This window comes from Diuraphis noxia, unplaced genomic scaffold (assembly GCF_037042655.1).
Source record: "Diuraphis noxia isolate RWA-SAM2 unplaced genomic scaffold, SU_Dnox_SAM2 contig0002, whole genome shotgun sequence".
NCBI classification, from domain to species: Eukaryota; Metazoa; Arthropoda; class Insecta; order Hemiptera; family Aphididae; genus Diuraphis; species Diuraphis noxia.
In genome coordinates, this window is record NW_028301712.1 from 68,071,742 (window position 1) to 68,085,599 (window position 13,858).

Consider the following 13,858-nt stretch of genomic DNA (forward strand, 5'->3'; position numbering starts at 1 on the left):
TACAACATATTATATCGAGAGTATACCTCATCACTGCATAAGTCACTGCAATTTATTAGTTCAATTTATATTCAGTGTTAAATTATAGCATATATATATAAAACGAATTTGATAATACACCAAACAGGAAATTAAATAAAACTAATCTTACATTTTTTTAATGTAATTAATTATATTATATAAAATATAATAATATACATATAAATTTCAAATCCTCGTTGACAATATTTTTGAATTTTAACAATCTTATTTCGTACTTAAAATGTATAATGAGTTAAAAAAATTAAAATCATTTCGTATATGTAACTCTTATGTTTTCAAATATATAGGTATAAAAACAACTCATGAAAAATTGTACATAACATTTTTGAGTTTTTGATAGAGTGAAAAATTTTTTAACAATATCCATGGGAAAAAAACTAAAAAAAATGTCATTAAAAAGCTCAAAATTAATCAAAATATACTTCATATTTTATTCTGTATAGAAACTTCTTTAATAAAAATTTCAAGTTTATGTTATGAATCTTTTTTTTTTTTAATTACAAATATAATTATTCATAAAATCGATTTTGATGAAAATGTATGAAAATTTTTTTTAAAAGTACTTAGTATTCGAAAATTGCATTTACTATCTCCAAAATTTAACACCTAGAATAGCAGCTTAGTAACTACTAACTTGCCAGAAAACATATTAAATAAGTTATAAGTTAAAACTTTTTCCTACAAGAAACTTACATATTGTATAGTAAATAACCATCAGAACCAAAAAATACAAAAAATATTATTATATACACTATTTTCAACATTATTATTCCTAAATTAGAAAACCTTAACCAAGAACACAATTCATATTTATTTGAACATAAAATAAAATATATTAGTTCACATCACAAAAAAAAATGTTTTGATTAAATTCCTTGTTAATTTTTATTATATGTTATAAGTCTGAAAAATATTAAAAGTTATCAAATTCATCTAGTGAAAATAGCTACTGTCAGTTGTTTATTTCAGAGATTATTAAAATGTCCTAAATATATTCTAATTAAAACAACATTTTAATTAATGACATTATTGAAAAAGTTTCTTACGGTATACACAATTTAATGCATTTATTTTTTAATAGGAACAACAAATGTTGTTAATATATAAGAATAAAGCACATAATTTTGGTTTTAAGCAAATTTTGAACATGTCATGAAATGGATAAATTATTTATTTATTGTTTTGTTTGAGTCTATAATTATATCAAGTATTATACCGGTTTTAATGTTTTAATACATTAAACTATGTATTTTGTACATCGTAAATCTAAAAAAAAAAATGAATTATTTTACTCTGTTAATATATTCCTGTAACACAGATCTACCAAACCTTATTATTCAAAATTCCATGCTATTTTCCCTGTAAATATTTTGTTTTAAGTCAATAAGAATTTTATTGTGTTAATAAGTACTTAAATCGAATTCTTAAGCGACAACTAAAACAAATTAAGGTGATGTTGATTGGGCCGAATTAGATTCAATCGTTTCTTTCAAATTACAGAACAATGTTTTGTCAATATTTTCTTATAAAACTTAAGGAAGAAAACGAAAATACAATTGTTCAAACAACAATAAAATCTTAAAATAGTATACTTAAACAATTCATGGGTCAGTGAACAAAGGTGTTGATGAAATAATATGCGCACCATTTTATATATTATGTTCTAAGATATGAAAAATCAAACTAAAAATTGTCTTCAAGTTATAATATGCGATTTATTTACACAATTATTTCCATTTTAGAACATTAAATAGACACATTTAATAATAATAAGGAAGGATAATTTTCAAACTACACAAATTGTATTAAAATGTTTTTGAAATACATAATATATTATGGTAGTCAATCAAACATGCATATTTTTGTAGACATAATCTGAAAAAATAAATTTTGAATAATAAAATTATACAAAATTAAACTATAAGTAGGGACTCATTCCATGAGTAGTTAATAATTTATGAATATTTGAGCATAATATTCAAACACGATATTATTGTGATTTAATCATAAGGCAGTGCACCTCATTTTAGTAGATAACATCGTAATATTAGACTTTATTGTTTAGGTATTTTACTATCATAGTTACCATAATTCGAATTTTTTTTCGCACTGAGAAATTTTGATTATTTTATTAAACACCAGACAGGTAGTACTTCAACCAGGTTTGCGTATTTTAAAAAAAATTCGTAATTTATTATGGAAAAGTACTTAATTTGAACAGCACGTAGGTATATTATGGTAAATCAACAAATAGTGGATTTTCTATGAATCAAATTTATTGGACACAGAAAATGATGTTACACTTTAAAATAATTTATTATGTGAATAACCAGTTTAAAAAAAATTCTCTCAACGCTCTTAAGAATCAAAATGTTTTCATATATTTATATATAACGTTTTCAAAGTTTTAGCGGTAATGTTATCAAAGTTATTATCGTAACTATAATATGATTTTACATTTAATGTTATGATAAATTATAAAATTATTGTATTTTTTCTATTAACTTCGTAATATACGTTAAGTGTTAACGCTATTTTTTATATGTATGAAGTATAATAACATTTTTACATTTTAATTTCCATTCAGTTATAATTCACTCATAAGTTATAACAGTCACTTCATCCATCGATTTTATTTTTAGCTACATAAGCGTCTGCCTCTAAACTCAAATCTAGTCTAAAATCATCACGAACTCCATGGCTAAAAATACAATTTTAAACACAAATAAGATTAATTATTATATAAATCATAAACATGACTAAAAAATTAGAATCAATCTTTCCATATATTTTATTGAATATAAAACTATGTTGTTTTACGAAAACGTAGAATACCTACATATTTTTAGTTAAAGCTACGTTAAAAATTTCAATCGTACTTTTACTGAGCTTTTACAACGTAATAAATACAACGTTATTATAACTTTTCGATTCTTGAATTTATAAAATAAATTAACTTTTTGTTTGAATAGTGTTTTAATGACTGAAAACAAATCAAAATATTTGGTTTATAGATTTGTCATTTGTATGCATATTGTATTAAAACAAGCTCGATTCAATTTTCATTATATATATATATATATATATATATATATATATATATATATGATTTTAATAAATCACCACCTGCCCCAATACATCGAAACTACGAAAGATACTTAAAAATCCTGTTTTACTCCACCAAGCCTTTGAAGAAGAAAACACAGCTGCAATGAATACATTCTTCTTCAAACTACCCATTGTAAACAATAATAATAATAATGATGTAAAATGCATACCAAAATTTAAGGTATACACATATACTCTTATTCTTGTTTAATTTTTAATCAAATGTAGGCTAAAATCCTATGTTTTTGAAGCCTTAATAAACTTTAAAAAAAAAATTATTTAATGACTTAAAGTAATTTCCTAATAAATATTAAGTAATAATAATATAACGATGATGAAAAAAAAAATACATTAAATAATAGTTTGTGTGAGAAAGGAAATGTAATATCAAATTGGACATTTGTTGTTTGTGTTGTGCTAACTCAAGACCGATTTATACGATCGAGAATGACATACGATGTTGTTAAATTTAATGTATTTAGAAGTTTAGCGATAAACAACAGATTAACAAGCTGATATAAAATTAATTAAAAAATACATTTGTTTCAATTATTCGTATATACAAATACTTTAGGTATTTATTATAGTCAAAAAAGTGTAACAAATATAATGCTTTATAAGTTTTATGAAATAACATTTTTTTTTTTTCAAATCAATATTTTTTTTTGACATATAGAATTTTATAATATGGAGTTCAAGTTAGTATATACTATGTTTGATCTATGAGACATACTATTGCCTAAGTTAGGGCATTCACCTTTATGTTAAATTACACGCATAAAAAGTGCATACAAAACTTGACTGTATTTGTCTAATAAACAATAATAAAATCGTTATTTAAATTATTGATATTTCATAAGTCATAAGATGAAAAATAAGAGTTTAATAAATCATTAAAATAAAATAAAAACTATATGGCTATAAGTTTAAGATATACCAATAAAAAACCATATTTTCTAAAAAAATAAAACTTAGTTATACAAATATAGTATAATATTTTTATGTGTTGACTATGTCTACTTTTAAATTCTGAGTAAAGGTTGTTTTTACAATAACTTGAGCTACTCTTGTGTTCATACCATTACATTTGGATAAGACAAAATACTATATTCTTGGATTTGATTTCATGAATAAAATGTAATAATAAGAATATTAAAGTTAAAACAAAATAATTAAAGACGTAAGTGTCATAGGTGGGTGGTTTCTTCATTCAAAATTTCATTATATTGTCATTGCCATTAGCTCATACTCTTATTGTTCCGATTGCGTATAGATTGTGTATTTATTAATAAAGTAAAAAAGAAAAAAAATGTATAAAATGTAATCTATTTGATACTTTAGGTTTAGAAGATCAAAAAAAGAAAATTCTCAGTAATTTTCTTATTATCAGGAAAACTAAAAACAAAATCAGTTAGATTACGGTAATTCCAAACAATTTTCGATAAATACAGTTTTATTTTTTAAATTCGGAGAGAAATATCCTTAGATAGTTGTAAAATTTCACCATTTATTTTTACATTATCATTATACAATATACATTTTTCATAGAATTTTCGCTAATTTCATTCAATCTATTTAAATCATTTTTTTTATTATTTTGGCTCATGAATTATGTGCAAGGTTTTTTGTAAAAATTAATGTAACCGACTAAATTAATAAATAAATATAATACTACAAATGTAAATATCATCATTAAAAAATATTTTGGATACTGAACGTTGATCGAACTGTCATGCCTTCGCTTAAATTACTCTACCCTATACCAATATTTGTCATTTAATTTAAATAATTCACGTCACTAACTAACTAACCACTTAGGAGGTTTTTTTTAAATTTAAATTTAAATTTAGAACGTCTAACTAGATACCAACTAAACCAATTTTAACCAACTTGGTTTTTATACAACATATCCAAGGTTAGTTATGTTATGTTACTTACATTTCTTCCACAAAAGAATAATTGAATTTATTCACAAATATTATGCATTTTCTAACAATACAATTCAGTATTTTTTTTTTAAGTATAATCCTAGGAAAGTATTTCACCTATATATTTCAATTCTTTTCTTTAAAAAAAAATAACATTTTTTAAGTAAAATTGATATAGGGTACGGAAAATTGGTGAAAATCATTATTCATTAGTTTCATTTCATTTGCATTGTGGAAATATAAGCCTTGTTGTCAATCATTTTATGTATTTAAAAAATAATTATATATAAATTAGCCAAAATAAATTTATATTCCAAAAAAAAGTGTATCCAAAAATATATTATTCGTACTACTTACATAAAGTTTATAATAATTCAGGCACAACTCATAAATAATATAAGTGTAAATATCCAAATGTTCTAAAACGTAATTTGTTAGTTAATTTACAATGTAAAAGTTTATTCTTATTTTAAAAATATAGAACACGTAACACCTAAAGTCTCTTCTTAAATTCTGTAAACAATTGTTATTTACAGCAAAACAAGGTTTTTCTCATTTGAAAATAATAAGTTGTCTTTTATGCCATGGGAATATTACATTATTGTTCTTAAGTGGAGGATAAATATGGTATTTTTAAAGTTACTTAACAATTTTATTATTTCAGTAATCAGAAGTTGAATAAAATGTAACTATGTACGTGAATTCTTTTTAATCTTACGAGTAGTATTAATCTATCCAATTCATAAAATATAAAGGAAAAATAATTTTCATAGATTGATTTATTATAACTGTGCTTGTTTTATAAATAATTTTATCACAGAGGTTTTGAATTCAAATATCGTTGTTCAATACAAATTGTATTTTTTGGCGATTATAGTATTTTAAGGTTTATTTTCACTCGGTATTATAACAAAGGACTATTTTGGCTATCGTTTATCTTTTATATTGGTTTTCATCATTATAACAACATAATTTAACTGGCTTATTGTTTGATTAAATTTCTTAAAGAAATGTTATTTAAAAATGTTTTGAAATTGGAATTGATTACAATACAAGTTGGAATACAAAGATTAAAATAATATGTTTTGCATATTATAATGAAAAATTTCATCACGTCATCGACACTCATAACATCGAATACATTCATTTGAACGATGTGTCTTGTCTCATACTTCTCATACTTGTCATATTGCAAACAAGTGGTTCGATTACATTTTTCTACACCTAAAGTTGATAGAGAAACAAATTTAAAAAATTTACTTGCTAAAAAATAGACCATCTTTCAGCACAAATTATTCTGAATGTTTTGGATTTTATAAGTCCGATACATCATTAAGAAACCCAAGTTTAGGTATTATGAATATGACTGAACAATATTATAATCAAAAAATATAAAACATATTGCATACTATTTGCGCTTATCTATCTATATTTTACTAAACGATTTCAATGAATTACCTATAGTGATACACCATACACCACGCACTAACACGTGTTCATCAATGTATGATAGAATAACATTATAGGTACGTCGATTTGAATAATAACGTTTTGTAAACGAATTAGGTTCGAAACCCAATTATTTAAATAAATTATATTTTACACTTTCAATTGCATAAATAACCACAAAAATGTCATTCCAACCATTTTCACTAACTACATGGCCTTTTTTTACGGGTATATTTTTCCATCTAATAAAGTTTTCCGGTTTAGGTAACACGGCTCTGCGTTTTTTGTCAGTTTCTACTCTACACCTCGACTCACCACACCCCTTCGTGTTGTCTCCATTAAAGCACGTTATTTTACTTCGTACATAATTTTAGTGCTGGAGACCTAGTACAGCAGCCGCCATACATTATTCATTCACCATTGACACGAGAGTCCTAAAACCGGAGCTCTACATACTTACATGTATTAAGGGTAAGAGGAGAGGATAAAAAGAGGAAAAACATCTATCTTCTCTCGAACGACATTATCAATATACGCATCGACATCAGGTCACGGTGAATACAAGATAAAATCCGACTTTACTCATACCATTTAGTATTTACACATAATAATATAATATGCTGTTCTGATGAACTCGTTTTGAGATTATCAAACTAAATTTACCAACCTATGTTTGAATTAGATGAGATATTTATACAAAATCAGTGTTCCCTCTAAATTAGTTTTAAACGAAAATGACAATTAATTGGTTCACATTTCATATTATTCACTCGAGTCTTTCATGGTATGAATATGTTTTGAATTCACTCTGGGCTTTGGCATCGGTGATTTAAGAATTTATAAACCAACAAATTTTAATTTTTAATTCAACTATGATGGATATGTCAAATAAACTAGACAAATTAATATTTTTTTCTAACTAGATGACAATAAAAAAAAAACACTTAATAATTTCTTTTATCGCTTAGAATAAAAGTCGTTTGGAAAAAATCGAAAAACTGTGAAGTTCACAGTACTTTTGAAATGTCACTTAGTCTTTATTCTTGGTTATGGGTTGCACAACATTATAATATTTTTTTCACAAACACTAAAACATAAGTGTGACATATCGTATTATGTCTAGTTCCTTATCCATTTGTCTTAAAAATAACATTTATTACACACAGCACACTAAAATGTGTAATAAAAATAAGTGTTTTGATTCTGTAGAATTATTATAGCAAAACTAAAATGTTCTGTTCACATCATTGTATTACAGAGTTTTGTAGGCACTCAAAATACCGTAGGTATTTGCATCAATATATTAAATCAATTTATAAAACCACTTAACAAATGTTTTTTTAAATACTTAATTATACTCTTCTCAAAATACTGTTATATTCATATAAATAATACGTTATGAATATTTTTATTCATACTTGTAAATAAAAATGTTTTACCTCTACATATATTTCACAGCGAGATGCGAATCGAGATGAGTGTCAATACAGAAATGTTTGTGTATTATTTTTTTTTTTTTTTGTTTACATGAATAAATACACATAATACATATTCGTTACCAATAACATCGTTATTAATATTATACTTCACATACATATATAAACTTATGTACATATTTGTATCAGTAATTAAATATTATATTTTTAATGTTTTATAATCAAATATATTGTACCTACATACTACATATATAGAACTATATTTAAAATTTAAACAACTGAGAAGGAAAATTATTTTGTATTTTTGCAGTTTCCTTTCCCAACATTACTCACAGATCATAGCGATATTGGTACGTAATACATTTATAAATGATGAAATATAGTCAATCATTACATGTAGAATGTATTAATAATGATTTTAGAAAAAACAATTTTAAATGATAACTAATCTAAATAATATATACGGAATTTAAAATTTAAAAATTTAGTCCAATGTTTTGGAGGGGAAAATTTTCATATTATATATTGTACCTAATAATTATAATTTCAATTATATTATATTATAATTATAATTCAGCTAGTTAAATGTTTAAAACAATATGACAATATAAAAATAATATTCACTAAACACAATTTTATATTCTTACCTATTATACAATAAAAGAGAATAGTATTTCAAATGTGTCTATACGGTATTACCGTCGAGATATTTATTTCATGGTTACCAATACCAATGGTGATTTTGAATCGGACAATTTTTGTGGATTGGACTTAAGGTCACACGTATAACTAGATACCAATTATTAGACAACTATTTATCTCCAAAAATTTAAGTTTGTTTACTACATTATCTGCTAAATTTATTACTTTGACGATTTATACCATGCGGGTAGTTTGCAGTACTTGATATTGATATATATTTTTATCATATTGTGTTATTTATAATAGCTTTCCGTCCTTGTCATACACCTCTTTCCCATTGGACACTTTGGACGCGTGCCCTGGGTGGTACCACGATCGTTGGAGCCCCCTAGTTCCTATCCTATCACCCACCGATAACCGATATTTATTACCAATAAATAAAATTATTTCAAAATAATCATAGGAAAATTATTTTTAAATTTATATTATTCAGTGTAAAAATAAAAATAAATAAAAGTAATAATTAAATCATTTTAGACTTTTGCTTATCTACCACCACTCTGTTTTCCTGTTTTAATAAAATTATAGTTCTCTATGCAGGTCGTAGGGACGCCATTATACCACTTCACAGGGCATCAAAAAGGTTAAAGACAGCCCTGGTCGTTGTAGTACCTATACGCCGTTACTATAAATTCGCACGAATTTGATAATATAATTTTGCTTGACAGAGAAACTGTGTTCATTTAGTGTACCCCTTAAATACCATTGAAATTACATTAAAATATAATATTATAGCTGATACATCCGATTTGAATTTTAAAAATATATTTGTATTGCATAAAAGTACTGAACTGAATATCCGTTTTAGTCACAATTTGTTTATATAGTGAAAAAGAATGTATATAAAAATTAATTTTTTAGTAAATGTACAAATTATATCAAAGTTAAAATTTATTTTCAAAATACCTTATTATACAAGTGCCTGTATATTTTAAATTGTAACAATTAATGATATGCGTCATTAATTTATTTAAAAACTTAACTAATTAAATAAAGTTCAAATGTTAAAAACACATGATTGTATAATATGTTGAGCTTTTATGTGTTTCATGATACAACAATAATTTATACTGACTCAATGCAGTTTTTAAATGTATGGTGTAATTAGATCGTTGGATGATCCTTGAAAGATATTTTGGATCAACTCTACCTATATTTCTATTACCTAACTTTAAAACTAAATACTTTCTATCAGACAACAGTACCTACCTAACAATTTCAATTTATACATCTATATCAGTCAAAGTTTATTTTAAAACTAACTTTCATAACAAATGTATTTATATAATTTTTATCTATAGTTTATCATGTTTGTTTAATGTACTCTTTACAAACCACCACAATTAAAGTTATAGTAATTTAAAAATGTTTTTTTTTACTCTTCATAGTCAGAAATCTAGTCAAAATTGCAGTTTATGCGAAAATAGCACTTAAATAATACCACTGTAAACAATGTTATTGTTCCCAACGGTATATGTAAAAACACCCTTAAGATATTTTCAAATGCTTCTCATACATATTATTATAATTATAAAAGTAAGTTAACCGTATTTTTTATAATGTCTTTGAAACAGAAGTTTTTAAACAAGTTTTGTATAAGTATCATACGTATCAGATAACCAAAATAAACACATTTTTATTCATAACATAAAACTATATTGATAAAAAAAAATACAAAATTCAGACTATAGCATTATAATTATATTTTTATCGAAACTAAAAATATGTCAAAACGTTGTATAATAATGTTAACGAAATTGACGACTATCAAATTTCTTATCATGGATTGAAATTAAAATTTTTCAATTATATTACATTTTCATTTTCCTGGTGTAATTATATCTAATAAAAGGAATTACCAGTTGAATAAAACTTTATACAAGAAGAATAATACTTAAGTTTCATCATTTTGTAAAAAAAAAGCAATTGAAATCGAATTAGTTTTATATTACATAATAATATAATACTACAGAAATAATTTGATCTACAAGAGAGAATTCGACATGTATACACAATCTATAAAATCAAAATTATAACTCATAATTCGTATAACGTGGGTATATAACGTATTCCAAAAAACGCCACAAATAATTATTATACATAAACAAAATATTAATAACATTATGGACGACTTACGTTTGCGAAATTCACTCGAAATCTATTAATTCAACTCAGTTTCAAACCGAAGAAAAAGAACCAAGATAATACACACTCACTAACACCTAGCCATGCACGCACACACACACATGCACATACGATCGCGATTTAATTTAATTTCGATTTTCCGTTCGTCACTAGCTCGTCTTACGGTATAATACCTACTGGCTCAGTAGCAGCAGTAGCTATCCTGTTTAGCGAGAATCGCGGAGGAAAAAAATTGCGTATTACCGACCGAATGAATTTCTATATTAATCGGTACGAAATAAACTCGTCGTATCATGTGCGTGGATAAAATTATAAGGCCTTCGAGCCGTGTCACAGAGTACGTGTGTCGCTCGGCGCGTTGCTTGGCATACTGCCGATGACGCCGACGGCCGCCCCCGCCCCCGCTCTCACCCCCTTTTGCTCATCCGGCGGCTGATAAGGAGCACAATTCGTATACATATATATATATATGTAGTAGTCATCGCCGCCGCCGCTCAGAGCGTCTACCACCGTCATACAAGCCTAACGTCTCGTTTCCGTCGTCTTATTCACGGAGTTGACACTTCAGGAAAAAAAAAGTCTCGTTGAGAGTTTGACGACAAGATATGACCCCTGACGGAGTAAACGACGCGCGACGACTTGGTCCTCATGGTTAAAATCGTAAATTATTATCATTATTATTGTCCATCGTCATATTATGCATACCAGGTAATTGTTATCATAATCACTTATACGGTATAATACATTGTTATAATAATTACCTAATTCATAATTGGGTGCAGCAATTTGCTTATTTTCTCCCCCCCCCCCCCGATATAGATTTTTGGTTAATTTTTTTTTAATATTTATAATGGTGTCTGTTTTCTATTCTAATACAATGTATCGTATCCTTTATTTCAACCGATGGACTATAATAATATATCTGATTATCGGACTTCATTAGTAACACACGAAAAATAATACTACGATAAAGCAGCATGTACCTACCTATAGTTGCTAAACCACATTAAATATTATTAAAAACTCAAAATTAAAATATTATAATTCCACTAAAAACTAGCATCGCTTTCAGAAATGAAACTATTTGAATTTTTTTTTTTTTTTATTATTATAAATAAAATATAATGTCATATCGAAAGTCCATTATAACACGATAATCTATGATATAGATCATTAAAATACTTTTAAAGAATAAATAACTAACTGGTGAAAACAAAATAATATTTGAAGATGAATATTTTGACTTTTCCTCAGAGAAAAAGCAATGCGGCAATGCCATAAACTACTGTTCAGTTTACCATCAATTTCTAACGATTTTATGAAAAACATGGATTTTATGAAGCACTTTTACTACCTAAAAAGTATTTTCTGAAGAAATATTTCCTAGTAAAACACCAATATTTCCTCTTTTTTGGATATCAATGTATAAATAAATATATTATGTTAACTCATAAAAAGAGGCTAACACTCTTCATATATTTCAATTTCCCTTGTCCATCTTCGGGGATTTACAAAAAAAGTTTCCAGATTTATATAGTTTACAGTAAATCTTCAGTCCACAAAAAATGTAGGAACATATTATTTCAAAAAATAAATAACTATTTAATCAATACTAAATTATAGTGCTGATGGTTAAAATAATCGATGATTTTAAATTAATGATTGATCGATTATTATAAATAACTATAACTATAGTTAATATTAAAAATATATGATTTATTTAAAAATTTATTTTATAAACAATCATCAATCAATAAATATATAATTTCAGTTTTTTGAGTAATTTAATAATGTTGTATTGATTTTAAATTAACTAACATCGACAATTTATAGAGCGATCATTAATTTTACGAAAATAAAATATAAATTTAACCATGATAGATTGTATATATTTTATACTCAATAATACGAGTACCTATATTATATAAGAAAAATATAATTTTGGAGGGAAAATGATCTATGGTATAAAAAGAAAATTGTAAAATTGTTTACTGGACAAAATTAATAATATTTTGTGTGTTACCTGAGATATATGATAAAAATAATTTATCAAAGAGTAGAATAAAGTTGCACCGTTTGTATAAAAAGGCTTTAAAGCTGTTAACATAATGCAATTACATTAGACGGATAGTGTGACTTAGATTTCGGCATCTAAGTTATACTTGTTATTTGACATAAATATAGTACAAAAAAAAAAAATTAACTTTAAAAATAACATTCATAGTAATATATGTGTTTATCAGTGTAAAAAATAACGTAACCCAAAATGTCCGAATAGTATATAAATCATATTGCATCCAGGAGAGATACTTGTGGTAGGGGACGGATACATAAATTATTTAATGTTGATAACACTTATCATATTTTTATACAACTGTTAAATCACACAAGTACCACATATCACCACGATCTGACACAATTATTTATAACCTTCAAGAATTCATAAATAAATTCCAAAAATGTTTTTATGAATTCTATTTCTTTGAAGCAATGAAATAAATAATATTTATTCTAGTCGTGTGCTTGTGCCACGGTAATATATGTCTTATTTAAATTCTCAATAGTGGAATGTTTTTTTTTTTTTTTTTTTTTTTTAATTTTGTTCGCGAAACTTTAACTTTATTTTGGTATTAAAAATTACTTCGACGCCTGAAAATAATTAATCAATGCGGTTTGTGAGTGACGGTAAGTAAGGGGTGATCAATATAATAAGAGCAGTGAATTAAATTGACTTTGCAATACGCTCTCTCGTATTATTATATAATAAATTTTAATTTTCACCTAGAAATATTGATCAAAATTATAATCACGGATTTTATAAATTGATAAATATAATATTTCTAGAAATTTGTTTAATCTTTACTTACTATTTTATTTGATTTTAGTGATAATATAATAATAGGTTAAGATGATATTAATTATGTCACTAATGCTATTAATGCTATATTAAGACTGAAAAAATATTAAAAACGCTTTCAACGAAAAAATTAATTTACTTTTAAGTGAAATAAATTTTACCGTTAAGTGATCTCAGCAAATAATTATACT

General features: G+C 25.1%; 1 protein-coding gene and 1 long non-coding RNA gene across 3 annotated transcripts in view; one reads left to right on the plus strand and one right to left on the minus strand.

The window, feature by feature from the left end:
- The window catches only part of LOC107162528 (LHFPL tetraspan subfamily member 1 protein-like), a 273,280-nt gene extending 262,112 nt beyond the window's left edge, over nucleotides 1-11,168 (minus strand). The window contains exon 1 of the mRNA XM_015509480.2: nucleotides 10,802-11,168. The gene's annotated coding sequence lies outside the window, so the exon portion shown is untranslated. The remainder of the gene's footprint in view (nucleotides 1-10,801) is intronic.
- Nucleotides 1-13,858, plus strand: part of LOC149058838 (uncharacterized) — a 120,804-nt gene that overhangs the window by 97,910 nt on the left and 9,036 nt on the right. The window contains exon 1 of one of the 2 annotated variants that reach the window (XR_016190463.1): nucleotides 11,326-11,518. The exons of the other annotated variant lie outside the window; for it this stretch is intronic. This is a non-coding gene — a long non-coding RNA (uncharacterized LOC149058838). Of the gene's footprint in view, nucleotides 1-11,325; nucleotides 11,519-13,858 lie in introns of those variants that run through there. 2 annotated transcript variants of the gene reach the window in all.